This window comes from Jaculus jaculus, chromosome 9 (genome assembly GCF_020740685.1).
Source record: "Jaculus jaculus isolate mJacJac1 chromosome 9, mJacJac1.mat.Y.cur, whole genome shotgun sequence".
Taxonomy (NCBI): Eukaryota; Metazoa; Chordata; class Mammalia; order Rodentia; family Dipodidae; genus Jaculus; species Jaculus jaculus.
The window spans coordinates 14,277,964-14,290,951 of record NC_059110.1 but is presented as its reverse complement, the minus strand read 5'-3'; the positions used below and the strand labels follow the sequence as shown (position 1 = coordinate 14,290,951).

The 12,988-nt window shown below is 39.8% G+C and overlaps 1 protein-coding gene and 1 non-coding gene across 2 annotated transcripts in view; one reads left to right on the top strand and one right to left on the bottom strand.

The window, feature by feature from the left end:
- Esr1 (estrogen receptor 1) overlaps positions 1-12,988 on the top strand; it is a 266,953-nt gene that overhangs the window by 207,818 nt on the left and 46,147 nt on the right. The gene's annotated exons all lie outside the window — the stretch shown is intronic.
- Positions 118-224, bottom strand: LOC123463744. The gene has a single exon (XR_006639131.1). It is a non-coding gene; the product is annotated as a U6 spliceosomal RNA (small nuclear RNA).

The following is a 12,988-nucleotide window of genomic DNA, read 5'->3' as shown; positions in this document are numbered from 1 at the left end:
TTTTTCTTTTCTATTTTCTATGACTTACTTTGGCTTTCTTTGTTTCTTTTCTTTTTTTAACCTTATTTCTAGTTTTCTTTTCTTTTTTTTTTTTTCCAAGGTAGGGTCTCCCTCTAACCTAGGCTGGAATGCTTCACGAATTTGCGTGTAATCCTTGCGCAGGGGCCATGCTAATCTTCTCTGTATCGTTCCAATTTTAGTATATGTGCTGCTGAAGCGAGTACATTATTTCTATTTTTATTGAATATTTCTTGTCTGACAGTAGTATGGTTCTATGCCTCATTTATACTACACTTGCAAATGAAAGTCTTATGCCACATGTAATATTTTCAACTCACAGACTGGTACATATCTCCAGTGTTTAGGTGTTGGGATGCTCATAACTAAATTGTTCTGCTTTATGATATCTGTCCTCATCCACATCTATCTTCTCAGGTTCCTACATGCAGAGAACAGTCATGAAAACATTGTGCTTTCAATATGAAAGCCGTCTCATTGTTCCTCCTTCCAATAAACCTATACCTCCAACGGAGTGGCAGTTCCTCATGGACCCAATTCTCTTTCCTTTCCACATGCTTTTGCTGTGGCTCCGTTTCCCTCCTATCTCCGACCGGCGCATGATGACTAATATCCTTGTTCATTTCCACATCCTAACAACGGAGAGTTGAAGTTCTTATACATCCTATACCAGAATTTCTTAGCGCTGTATTGTAAGCATACAAGGCCCTTCTTCCTTGCAGGGGCTGTCCTCTACCTGAAGGTGCCAGTAACACCCCCCCACCCCAATTATGATGTACACCAGTGTCCTCAGACACTTCTAAATATCTCACATGTGTGATAGGGCTCAGAGTGGAGGCCACATTGTTGAGAACCCACTTCTCTAGACAGCCCTACTTCATGTCCTTATCTCACAAACTGGACACATCCCTTTTCTCATTAAGCCTGGCCCTTGCTCTCCCTTTGTATCTTAATGGAGCTATAAAATTTAAACTAATGATAACTTATACCTCTTCCCCTACCAAGTCGTCTACTCGCCCATCAAATATTCCTGTGGAAGGATTCTGAGTCCAGGCCTCCTCTTTGTCTGCATGCAGCGACACAGCCCAGATTCTACTAGTCTCATTCCGAGATGTGCTTCCTTGACACCGCCTTTCTTTCCCGACCCCGCAGCCCCTCCCTTCCATGCCACAGGAGATGAAGCCTCAAGGCACAGCTTCTGCCTTTAGGGATTTTGTAGACGTTAATATTCATTAATCTGGGGAAGGCTTTGTTAAATCGATATGTGCATTTTGATTGTGATTGCACTCCACAAACCTGTTATGCAAAACTTTTAAAGTCCAAATGCAATAAAGCATGATTAATGTTTTGATTTTATTCCTATAAGTACATTTATTATTGTGGGTCTTAGTAAATCAAGAATACTTGGAAAAAATTTAAAAAATGAATCTTTGTGTCATCTGAACATTGTGATACATGTCTGTAATCCTAGCACTGGGAGGGCTGGAGCAGAAGATGCTAGCGTAAGAAGAAGTTTCACAAAAGCAAATAAGGACTGAGGAGATGGCTCAGTGGTTAAGGTGCTTACTGATGAATCCTAAGGACCCAGGACCCTTGTAAGCCAGATACACAAGGTGTGGTATGCATCTGGAGTTTCTTTGCAGTGGCTAGAGGCCCTGGCATGCCATTTTCTCTCTCTCTCTCTGCCTCGTTCTCACTCTCTCAAATAAATAAATAAATATCTTTAAGAAAGCAACTAAAACAAAACAACCCACTTCAAGTACATGTAAATAATAAATATAAAAGTATATTTAGATATAAATAATATAAAAATAAACTATGATCTACGGCACAAAACTCTGCATTCTTATGATCATTAACATGTACCTGAATGTTTTAATTTCAACATTTTTATTCTTAGTGTTAGTAAAAAAAACACTTTTTACTAACAACCGCCATATATATAGTGTACCTTGATCATAATACCTTCCCACCAGTACCCTCACTTTTTCTCTCCTAAATCCCCCTTTACTGAGCCCCTTCTTTCCAACTGCTTCCTCTTCTATGTTGATGTCGTCACTTCCCCCTCCTATTACGCAGGTGAGGACATGCCTGCGTGTCATGAGTGTCACCACCACTTTCTGTTTGCAAGACAGAATTGCAAAGCACTCATCCCCTTCTTTGGACTCCTAGATTCTGTTATCCACTTCTTCCACAATGGTCCCTGGGCTTGGAGGGTGTAATAGAAATGTCACACTTAGTGTTGAACACTCCACTGTCATTTTGAAGACCAATAACCTCGACAAGATGACATAGTAAACAAAATAGTGTGAACATCAGGTCACTTGAAATTTTATGCATGTGGAAGATGGTTTTGAGTGACAATATGATTTTTAGTTTGTTTCTGTGAGCTCCCAACCCCTATGACAAAATTGGGCTCTCTGATTAGCCTAAGGCTCTTAGAACTTCCCATTGGTCTTTTCTCATCATGTGTACATAGTAGACATTTTTAGTAACAAAACATAAACATTGGGCTGGAGAGAGGGCTTAGCAGTTAAGGCACTGGCCTGCAATGCCTAAGGACCAAGGTTCAATTCCCCAGGATGCACATAAGCCAGATGCACAAGGTGGCGCATGTGTCTAGAGCTCGTTTGCAGTGGCTGGAGGCCCTGGCATGCTTATTTTGTCTCTTTCTGTTTCTATATCGTTCTCTCTCTCAAATAAATAAATAAGATATTTTTTAAATATGTTTGAAAAATCATAAACAGCCATGATTTTCAAAGCTTAGTGATTGGTTGTAAGATGGAAGATAGCATCTTCGTATTTACTATGTATTACGCTCTGGGATACTACTTCTGAAAGGCAGCCAACAGAACAGGCCACTTGCAGTTGCATAGTAAAGTGGGAAAGAGACAGCCTGAAACCATCAGTCCCAAAGCTACCAACAGGGAACGGGCTATTATCTGTTACTGATTACAAACATGTTCTGTTTTCTCAGATCTTTTCAAATCTGGGCATTGGTAGTTCACAAGGCTGTGAAGAGGATAGAATGTACCGCAGCCTTCTCTTGGATCCCTGAAATGTTAGTATTGGAAGGTTGGGGGTTGGTGATTATGGGAATATAAAGCACAGTGGGTTGCCATCCCACATTTGTAAGCAGAGGACATAGTGTCTGTCCAGCATCCATTTAAAATAGAGTTACTGCTTAATTTGCTCCCTGATGACAAGTCATGATATCTTGATTCTGGTGGTTTATAACTTTCCTGGTAATCACATGCTGGTGGGCTGCTTTGGTCCTCACTGGACTCTGCCTGCCCACAGCGTCCAGTCCTTCCATGAATCCTCGGCGGCACTGAGGTCCACCTACTCGGTGCTACCACCTCTTCCAGTGAAAACAAAGGAAGAAAGATGCTGATAAGGTATAAATAAAGAGCCCACCAACTTCTCTTGGGCTTTGTGTATATATGTCTTAGCCGAGGAAAGTTCAAGGCAATAAGAGTGCCTGTTAAAGCAATCAGGAAATGGAGAGAAACTCGTTTTGAATTCTAGCACCTAATCTGGTGTGTTTGGGCATTCGAAAACACGAACTTGTACCCACCGACTCTCCTAGGAATGAGTGTCTAGGCCCACTCGAGTGCTCATACTGAGAAAACACAGGCTGCACTTGGGAGCAGAAGGGCACCTCACGTATCACTGCTTGTGGGTTTCTGCCTTTTTCTTTTTTCCCCTTCAGGGGTTAAATTTGCTGTCTCTGGAAGGCAGATCCAATGTGAGAGGAAACAATACTGACTGCCTATTCACACCAGTTTCCAAAGGGCTGTTTTGCTGGCGCCATGTGTGCTAACAAATTCTGAGAAATATTTGTGGATTTCTCAGGGAAGCCAAAGCACGCTCTTGGATTCCCATTCATTCTCAGAGGGGGAAAAAAATGATTCATGCATTCATAAAGCAAAGACTAATTCAACCAGCAAAATTCTACCAAGCCTCTGGCCAGAGAACTGTTGGTCTCCTTTCCTTTGCTCCCCCAACAAGAGGCTCTGCCTATAGCAAATAATAATGAGCAACAGAAAGTTCTTTTCCTTGTAGGCATGGACTAGGAGTAAATTTTCTTCTTTAAGAGGAAAAACAGGTTGGTGTATCAGAGAACATTTTGCCTAGTCTACTGAAGGTCAGACCATTGGTGATGATGAATTGATTTTAAACTCAAGACAAAAATCATTTTCTAGAAATAAAAGCATTCTCCTTTTAGATTGTTTATTGTAAATACTTTAGGGGAAAAACATGCCAACAGAAACATGTACCCCCCCATGCTTCCAGCAATGCTTTTTATTGGATTTTCTGCTCCTTTCTTATGTGAAACTTTATTAAGTTCTTTGCAGCTGTTTTTTTTTTTAACTTGAAATAATTAAAAGATATAAAGTTCTGACATTAGCTAACAAATTTGGAATGGAATCTTCCCACATGTGTTTTTAGGGAATGAGTAGAAGAGACACACTCACACACAATTTGTTGTTTTCTTTTCAGAATGTGGCTCTGAGACTTTGTACTCTGCCACAGAAGGGACACACACTAGAGGGGCTGGAGAGCAGGTTGTGGGGAGGTGTGTGTGTGAGAGAAAGAGAGACAGACAGACAGAGAGAGTCTCCCATTAGCAAAACCAGCCCCGAGCAGGAGAGAATTCTAAGAATACCAACAGCTTTGCTAGATGTCTCCCTCTACTTTCCAGAAGTGCTGGCTAATCCCTGCACACTTTGGTTAGTCTACCTTTTTGCCCCATTCAACCCTATGTTGATTATTATACAATGTGTGAATGTATTGACAGATCACACAAGGCCCCAAGTACATGTATGATTATCATATGTCAATTTAAAAACAAATTTAAGGAAGCATTTCTTCTCATAACCCTTTTCCTCACTATCTTATAATTGGGTAGACAAGGAAAGAGAAAGCAAATCAACATTTATTTAACTTCCCTGATGTATAAGGTCTGGCTCTAGCTGAACTTCTGCACTACATTTCACTTAATGCATAAGATACACAGGGAAGAGGTATTCTGGTTTTATTCTGACCCTCGATGCGTTGATTATTTAAAGTTCTGTGGGCTGGAGAGATGGCTTAGTGGTTAAGCACTTGCCAGTGAAGCCTAAGGACCTCGGTTCGAGGCTCGGTTCCCCAGGTCCCACGTTAGCCAGATGCACAAGGGGACGCACGCGTCTGGAGTTCGTTTGCAGAGGCTGGAAGCCCTGGCGCGCCCATTCTCTCTCTCTCCCTCTATCTGTCTTTCTCTCTGTGTCTGTCACTCTCAAATAAATAAATAACTAAAATTAAAAAAAATAAAGTTCCGTGACTTTAATTTTCAACAGCTGATCCTGACTGATTAATTCCTAAGTCTTTTTATTTTATACCTGACCAATTCTGGAGAAAATGGAGTTACCAATTGTTAAAGGAGAAAAATTGGTACCAAAAGATGAGAGAGGTTAAGGCTGGAGAGATGGCTTAATAACTAAGGCACTTGCCTGCAAAACCTATGGACACTGGTTTGGTTCCCCAGGACCCACATAAGTCCTGGATACATGCTTCTGGAGTTTGTTAGCAGTGATTGGAGGCTCTGGTGTGTCCATTTTTTCTATCTCTCTCTATCCTTCTCTAAAAATAAGTAAAATAGTAAAATGTAAAAAAAAAAAAAAAAAGGAAAGGTTAGCCAAACTGCCATCATTACTGCTACTTCTGATAGAATATGAATCAAATTATTGGTTGGACTAAAAATTAATTGAGTTACTCATGTAATTTTGGAACATAATATACATGACATGAATATATCAATAAAGCTAGTAAACACCATATCAATTGGTACTTCAGAAAATTCAATTTGATCATCAAGTCTTGTCAATCATGAAAGTGCTTGCAAAGGTTCTATGTGAACTAAGTAAAAAAAAAAAAAACATGAAATTCACAGCAAGATTTCTCCTTAAAGACAAAAGCAATCAAGCAAAGCTGTACAATACAACTTGCTAAGCCACAGGTCTTTAAATTCTTAAGAGAATTAAGTCTGTAAACAATAAGGATCCACTCAATATATAATTATTCCAGGAGAAAAATCATAATTCCAACCAAAGAATTAATCCTGTGTAGGAGGTTAATTTGACTTTTCTTACTACTTTTTCTTTTTTTTTTTTTTACAGACTGCTTTATTTTTATTTGCCATTTATTTTGAACAATTAAGCATTGGCTGAATTGATTAAAGCATAATCAAAAAGTATTTTGGCAGACTGAATTTAAGGTATATACTAATATTATTTAAATTACATACCATACAGAGGTAATCAAGTATTGTCACTCTGATAGCTGTTTTTATTTTACAGCTACCCTTCCATGTTGACATTGCAAAGAAGTTTTTAAAAATTTCTTGCATAGGCTGGAGAGATGGCTTAGCAGTTAAGCCCTTGCCTGTGAAGTCTAAGGACCCTGGTTTGAGGCTCAATTCCCCAGTACCCACGTTATCCAGATGCCCAAGTGGGCGCACATGTCTGGAGTTCATTTGCAGTGGCTTGAAGGCCCTGGTGTGCCCTTTTTTTTTCTCTCTCTCTCTCCCTTTTTCTTTCTGTTGCTCTCAAATAAATAAAAAGAAACAAAAATTTTTTAAAAATTGCTTGCATAATGCTAGGCATTGGCTCAGTACCTGAGGCACTGAACTGCTACTTTCCTAGTTAAGCTCGTTTGTTTGTTTGTTTGTTTGTTTTTATTTATTTTGCAATCAGAGAGAGAGAGAGAGAAGAGAGAGACAGACAGAGAGAATGGGCATTCCAGGGCCTCCAGCCACTGCAAAGGAACTCCAGACACATGCACCACTTTGTGCATCTGGCTTTACATGGATACTGGAGAATCGAACCCGGGTCCTTAGGCTTTGCAGACAAGCACCTTAACTGCTGCGCCATCTTTCCATCCCCTGGGGTCATTGGTTTTAATGGGTGCCGTCAAAGTGTAGCTGGAGGAGTAGGTGGCTACTTTCAAGTCTGCTGCTTAGAATCCAGCCTAATTCCGCTCAATAGGTACACATCCAGCACTCACATATCCATAGCATTTGGCAGGATGCTAGAGGGATTAGATGCAGCCCAGGTCTCAAGAAATTCACTGACTTGTGACGGACTTGATCTTGGTGTGCAAATGAACATACTCAGAAACAACTGCTCACCACACCTTCAGGCAGTCATGCCTAGCTTACCTTCTGCCCCCCTCCATCACGTTCTAATGGCTGCGGGTCTGAGTTTCGGTTCTGCTTGACTGATATGCTAATTTCTTCCGTGTATTTACACTAACTATACTTATTGCACACGCATCCCGCATAAAGGTGTACGGTAACACAGCACACATTCATGCCTATGCAGCAGGCGCACAAGCACGCATACACTTCCACGGGCAAGGAACTTCCATGAGTTAGTCCTTCCGAGGCTGGTGGGAGGGAGGCAGAAAGCACTGGTGTGTTTACTAAGTAGACATGTGCAGTTTCCACAACTTTACGTACAGCAAGTTATAAGCAGTATTTCAATGATTTCTGTTATGGAAACCTTTAATTTTATGAATAGATCGATGTTTGGCTTCTAAATAGATGGAGTTAGTGTGTCTATTTTCATTTCTTATTACATTTTAAATTGTCTGTGGTTAGTGTCATGGTTACATGTCCTTATGATGTATAATCAAGATCCAGAGTCTACTTTGGTGTTGTCAATCTCTCTATGTGGACTCTAATAATACAGAGATAATGATGACATTTCTCTGACACTGTTTTAGAGTCACTTATTGAGCCACTTAACATCTTACTTGTTATACATCATGTAGTTTCATTTTATGAAATATAAAAGAGAGGTCAACAGGATGCTGTACGTGTCTTCTTGGGTTTTACTCTACAAGAATGATCCAAGTTCCTAATCTACTTGCGTCTATTGGCCATGACACATAGTCAAAGAAATGATATTGCAGGGCTGGGAGATGGCTTAGGGGGTAAGGCACTTGCCTGTGAAGCCTAAGGGCCTAGGTTTGATTCCCCAGTACCCATGTAAGCCAGATACACAAGATGACACATGTGGTCTGGAGTTCATTTGCAGTGGCTGGAGGCCTTTGTATGCCCATTCTCTCTCTCTCTCTCTCAGATAAATAAATAAATAAATAGTTTACAAAAAAGTAAAAGAGGTTGCAGATAAAAGGGAATGACATTGACTGCATTAGCAATATACCCAGTCACTCTGGGAACCAGATTTCTCCACTGGAGACTAGTTAAGAAAAAAAAAAAAATACATACATACACACACAAATGTATAAATGTATATATATATATATATATATATATATGGTAGAGATGAGATGCTATTGATTGGTTGATAGGAAAAGATAGGATGGGGCAGATGTTGGAAGAATTGTACACATTTTTCCTTGTACATGTTGGATTTAAAACATGGGATATATTGAAGATTATAGCAACAGGAAAAGCAGAAAGTTAGATCCCAGAGGACAAAACAGAGTTGAGCAAATGTTCCAAGTGTTATCTCTGTAGTTAAAAGTGGGAGCGAATGTGGCAACTAGATGAGATGATGGAGAAAAAAGTGCTCATGGGACTGAAGAAAACTTTCCAGAAAGGCTCACTCTCAGGGGTTTTAAGTAGTAAGGAACACAGGCTGGGCTCGAGGAAATGTACTAGCAGTAGGAAAACCAATTCCCTGATTCTGAGGGTGGCGTATCTGAAGAAAAGAAGAACAAAAAAGAAAGGAAGGGAGGGAGGGAGGAAGGGAAGGAAAGGAGAGAGAGAGAGAGAGAGAGAGAGAGAGAGAGAGAGAGAGACAGAGAGAGAGAGAGAGGAAGCCAGATACTAGAGAAGTAGACAGAAGTGAGATAAGAGATGAAAGGGGGGCTGAAGAGATGGCTTTGCGGTTAAGCACTTGCCTGTGAAGCCTAAGCACCCCAGTTCGAGGCTCGGTTCCCCAGGTCCCACGTTAGCCAGATGCACAAGGGGGCGCACGCGTCTGGAGTTCGTTTGCAGTGGCTGGAAGCCCTGGCGCGCCCATTCTCTCTCTCTCCCTCTATCTGTCTTTCTCTCTGTGTCTGTCGCTCTCAAATAAATAAATAAATAATGAACAAAAAAATATCTAAAAAAAAAAAAAAGAGATGAAAGGGTCCAAGGATTTGTTACTAGGGGGTTTATTGTTACTACAAACAACAGTGCATGTGTGTGTGTGTGTGTGTGTTAGCGGAGAAAAAACAGAGTATAATATATTATATCCAAGTGAATGCATGAAAGAGCAAGTGGGTAGGTGGTATTACAGTGAGGAACCACAAGCAGCTCTTCCAGATGTGTGACAGGGCAGGAAGGGAAGTGGAGAACCTCTAACTGTTGATTATTGTGGCATCAAAGAGATGACTCCAAGTCAGCTTCCTGATTTACAGTGTGAGCTAACATTGACTTTCATCTGTTTCTCAGCGGTTAGTCCATTGTCTCAGAACTTATTAAAAAGTCAACATAGGGCTGGAGGAATGGCTTAGTGGTTAAGGCACTTGCTGGCAAAGCCTAAGGACCCAAGTTCGATTCTCCAGGTCCCATGTAAACAAGATGCACATGGTGGCACATGTGCTTGGAGTTCATTTGCAGTGCTAGAGGCCCCCTTTCCCCCCCTCTCTCTCCCACCCCTCTCTCTATCTCTATTAAATAAATAAAAATTAATCTTTAAAAAGTCAATATATTCAAGTGATTTGACATATATCCTCTTGTGCACATTAAAATCCTCCATGCACTTAATTCTTCTTCTGCAAACTTCATCTGCTAAGGTTTGTTTATTTATAAATCTGTGTCACCTAATGGTTCCCTCTCTCTCTAATAATACCGACTATCCCTTTTTAAAAGAGTTTAACAGATGATTGTTCTCAATTTCTTTATCCATGTGACCTTTAAAATGAATTTGTTTAATCCCATGAGAAAATTTGTGGTGATTTTTATTGGGATCATGGTAAAAATAAGCTAGCTGAAAGAGGGTTGACATCTTTATGATGTCTTCCTCTCCAAAAACAAGCTGTTGCTTTGCATTGTTAAATTTTTTTTATGCTTTTCTTGAGTGTCCTTGAGTCCTTGATTATACTTTGTGCATAGAGATTATGTCTGGCTATTTCATATAAATACACATTCTGTGTTCTAGCTGCCTTTCACGGTGCTGTAACAAAATACATGACAAGAGATCATTAAAAAGGAAGGTTTATTTCAGCTTACAGTTCAAGGTTAGAGTCCATCGTGACCAAAACGTGCGGTGGCCGCAGCATACTGCAACCGACTGCATTACATCCAACGTTAGGAAGGAGAGGGGCGGGGTAGGGAGGAGAGATCAAGGTCTTGTTGCTCAGCTAGCTCTTTCCTTTTGATCTGGCCCAGGATCCTGTTCCGTGAAACAGTGCAACTGACCTAATCAAGATAGATAACTCCTCACAGTCATGGCCAGAGGCTGGTTTTTTAGGCGATCCTAGTTCCTATCAAATCTACAACCAATATCTACCAATATTGACACAGTAGCATTGGCATTGGGTACTATGTGGGTGGTCTACGAACACCATGAAGGAGAGCTTCAGTGTGTGTCTTAACTGGATATTCCCTATGCTGGTAGATAACTAACTGAAGTTTGCATCTTAGTACTCAATATTCCACTTTACTAACTCTCTCATGTGCACAGTAGGTGTTGTGTTAATTCCCATGGGTTTCCCAGTAACCAATTATACATGAACAAAAAAATTCTTTCACTTCTTCCTCCCTCTCCTAAAGCATATAAGTATTTGAATTTTTGATTGCATTGAATAGCATATCTAATGTCATCAAAATTGCAGCAGAACTAAGCAACATTTCATTGTTCCTATATGCTCATGTAAGAAGTTTCTAGGCATTTCTGTTTTATTAAGCACTTATCTAAAGTGATGATCATTGTCCTATTATATCATAAATTATAAGAAAGTTGGGTATGAAAATTTTCTTTTTTTAATTTATTTTTAATGAGTTTTGTATTCAGCAAATACAGGCAGTTTGGTACCATTATTAGGCTCATCTGTGACCTACCCCCTACCCATTGGCCCCTCCTTGTTGAGTTATATGAGCCATGCATTGTGGAGTTAGCCCACAGTTATTGGTACAATAAAAGTCTCTGCATATCATGACCCAACATGTGGCTCTGACATTCTTTCCACCCCGTCTTCTGCAAAATTTCCCTGAGCCATGTTGGGTTCATTTTTGGTCTGCTTCAGTGATGAGGTGTTGGGGGCCTCTGGGGCTCTGGCTCTCTGATTTGGTAGGCGTTGATTTTTCTCTGTGTTGGTCTCCTTCCCCCTTGTGCAGGTATCCGGTTCATCAGGAAAACAGCGCCCTTTCTTGTTTTGCCAATTTTCCTTAGTTTCAACCGGGGCCCTTTTGAGGTATGATGGGATGGCTCTCTCCTTAGGATCTGCATCTATCTATCTTTCCCCGGGATCTTGGCCGGAAGTCTCTGAAAATTTTCTTGATGAAGTCTTTTTCGAACTTTTGTTATCAGTATTCCACATGTACTACAAAAATAGTGTGGGATTTTTCTTTCTTTTGTGAAGTTCCAGACAGCATGAGTAGCATTGAGATGACCTGATCACTCAGCTTTAAAATATTGGTTGATTTCCCTTCTGAGACCATCTGGACTTGTCTGGTTAGTGGGGAGCTCACTGGGAATGTTATTTTTCCTGTCAAGGTTGGCCTGACATCTTCTATTCCTTCTGAACTCAGTTTTTGTATATCAGATCTTCTGAGAAAGTTATAATTTCACCTGAAGTTTCAAATTTAATGCATTGTATCATACACATGATTTTTAGTTCTGTTTTTACTTTGTTTATCTTCCCACAAAGAGCTAGCTCCGGATTTGAAAATTAGTTTAATTTTAGTTTGCTTACTAGCTTATTGAATTATACTTTTACCTTCATAAGTCCCTTCTGATTTCTTTTAAAGATATTTTTGTTATTTATTTATTTATTTGCAAGCAGAAAGAGAGAAGAAAAACAGGGTGGGACACACACACACACACACACACACACACACACACAGAGAGAGAGAGAGAGAGAGAGAGAGAGAGAGAGAGAGAGAGAGAGAGAAATGAACTCCAGATGCATGTGCCACTTTCTACATCTGGCTTTATGTAGGTACTGGGGAATTGACTCCACTTGCTAGGCTTTGTAGGCAAGTGCCTTAGCCACTGAGCCATCTTTCCAACCCAGCCCTTTTGATTTTTGCTGGTTAACATTTTAATTATTCAGCTTTTGATGTTGATATTTATACTATTTTTTTAATATTACAACATGAGCAATTAATGCTCAGCATTTTCTCTGCTACTTCAGCCATGTCCCATTGATTCTGATAAATTTTGGCTTGCATCACTATTATTTGCCCCAAATTCACTTGTTTCATATTTTATTTTATTTTTTATTTCTTTCGGTGGCTGTTGAATAGCTATCTTAGTTCCTAGGAAGAAGAGAATGTTTTTAGTTTACTGCTTGACTTTTGATTCTTTTTATAACATATAACATTGTTTTTGTAGCCTAGTCTAATTTCAACTTTTCTAATTTTTTTTTTTTTTTTTTTTTTTTTTTTTGTTTTTTTGAGGTAGGGTCTCACTCTGGCCCAGGCTGACCTGGAATTCACTATGTAGTCTCAGGGTGGCCTCGAACTCATGGTGATCCTCATACCTGTGCCTCCCAAGTGCTGGGATTAAAGACATGCGCCACCATGCCTGGCTTCTAAATATTTCTTATACACTTGAAATGGATGTTTACCTACTCTTGGGTACTGAAGGTAAAATGCTATCTGTTTCTATTTTTCTTCTTATTACCTACAATTCATGCTCAATGAAAATATATACTCTGTTACCTACTTCATGAATATATTTGCTTTATATTTATTCTACATTATACCTTTTTGCTATTATACTTTTTGATTTATTTGCTCATGGGGAAG